We start from the raw sequence: 2199 nt of genomic DNA on the forward strand, positions 1-2199 counted from the left end.
GGTTTAAAGAGGAACTAAACTGAAAACTGCCTAAAAAAAAAATACATTTACCTTCAATCCTGCAGGCCAGTTTGATGCATCCGAAGGTGTCTTCTGTCAGATCCCGCTCCTACCCGGCATCCGTCCCCGAGCCGGAGCGCTGGGCGGCGTCATCTTCACCTATTCTTCCTGGTTTTGTGCAGTGAGATCGGGAAGTTTTTTTTCATCCTACGTCACCCGATCTCATCACACTGCACATGCGTGAGATCGGCAAATTTTTTCTTTTTTCACTAAAAGGCTTCTTCTGCGCAAGAGGAGCACCCAAGACCCTCTGGGGCTACCTACATCAGGTATCCTGGGAGGTTGTCTACCCTTTTATGTAAAGTGAAATTTCTGAGTTTAGGTACGCTTTAAGTAGGACCACCATCAGACGTTTCTGGGTCCCATACTACGTACCCATTGTCTTCTCCTGATGGTGGCACGGGGTTTAGTCTCAGACTAGTACTGATGCTGCTAAATTTGGGTCTTTGCTCAATGAGGGGCAATGCAAGGAAGGCATAGGGAGGTCCAAAGTGTGCCTCTGCATGAGGGCTCCAGGCCCAACAGGAGTTCCCATAAGGGCCCCAAGTCAGTTCACATGGCCCACTGTTGGCTAAATCCACCACTGGGTAATAGTATGGCTGATTTACACAGAGGAGAAAGGGCATCCAAAACATACTCATCATGCATTTGCTTCTGGTTTAGTCACCAAGGGAAGGGTGACCGGGACCTCTGCGTTCCCAGGACCCAGGGGAAGGCCCAATGACAATAAACTTGGCCTAGTGTCCTGCCACTGCCAAATGAGAATGTAAAAAAAACACTGAAATTATGAGGACACGTTGGTCCTCTTTATCAAGGTGACACCCACACTGTGTTTGTCACCTACAAAAAGGGGGCTGTGTGGGCATTACCTGGGGTGTTCTGCTGTTTTTTGGAAGCCCCTCCAAGGAGCCATGATTAAATAGAGCAGCATGGAAACCCAATCATGACAATACCAAGCCCAAAATAAAGTATGTAAGAAAAAAGAATGAGCATGTTGATGTTAGAGGGAAGGACCATAAGCCAAAAATATAGCCAATGTTTTTTTTTTGGTTTTTTGTTAAACACGTAAATGGTTTCTTGTTCACTTCCTGCCTTAGAGACACAACAGGAAAAGAAAGAAAGTGAGAAGCCACGCCCATTTTTGCCCCGTACAAGTGGTGTACCGATTGGAAGGTTTGTTAAAGTTTGGATTCTTTTTTGCACAATTGAAAACTTTCGGGTATCGATAGGCTTTCAAAGATGTGATGTGTTTCAGCGTACATAATTTGATCAGTCACATGGACATAGGAGTTCATCTATGAGGAAATGTTTGTTCTTCTCCTGGATGATAAACTAATTTGCTTCATTAGTGGAATAATTGCAATGTAGAGCCGGCACAATGCATCAGCCTGGCGTGAAGCTGAAGGGCCATTTGGGGCAAACATTGGCTTCTCCAGGGTAACACCATAGGGATTTTTTTTTCTTCTGCACCCCAATCAGTTCTATTTGTGAGAATTGAACTCCCTGTAGTGCCATGTCCCAAATGTAAACCCTTTATATTTAAAATATGTTTTATTTTTACCCAAAACTCATCACTGGGAATGGTAACTCCTCACTTTCCAATTTTTTGGTGATGGGGAAGAGGGGTAGACTTTTGATCAAAGTAAGGAGGATGACACATCCCAGCCAGGCCCACATTTCTGGCTCCAAAAAAATAAATACCCAAAAAATGATTGGTCCAACTAACAAGATTTTCTTTTTCCAATTCAGGGAATTGTAATTGTGTAATTCTGCCTCAGCTGCTGTAGATGCTGGTGGATGGCGTTCATACAGCCGATTACAGGACAGAAGGGCAGGGGGACTATGCTCTGAAACTGGGACAATCCCTCCAAATCCGAGATAGTTGGGGGGTATGAAGAGAGACAGTCCCTCCAAATCAGAGACAGGTGGGGGTTTAAAGGGACAGTCCCTCAAAATCAGAAACAGTTGGGGGGTAGGAAGAGGGACAGTCCCTCCAAATCAGAGACAGTTAGGAGGTATGAAGAGGGACAGTCCCTGCAAATCAGAGACAGTTGGGGGGTATGAAGAGGAGTAGTCCCTCCAAATAAGAGACAGTACGGAGGTATGAAGAGGGACAGTCCCTCCAAATCAGAGACAGTT

The sequence above is a fragment of the Pyxicephalus adspersus genome, chromosome 2, assembly GCF_032062135.1.
Source record: "Pyxicephalus adspersus chromosome 2, UCB_Pads_2.0, whole genome shotgun sequence".
Classification (NCBI taxonomy): domain Eukaryota; kingdom Metazoa; phylum Chordata; class Amphibia; order Anura; family Pyxicephalidae; genus Pyxicephalus; species Pyxicephalus adspersus.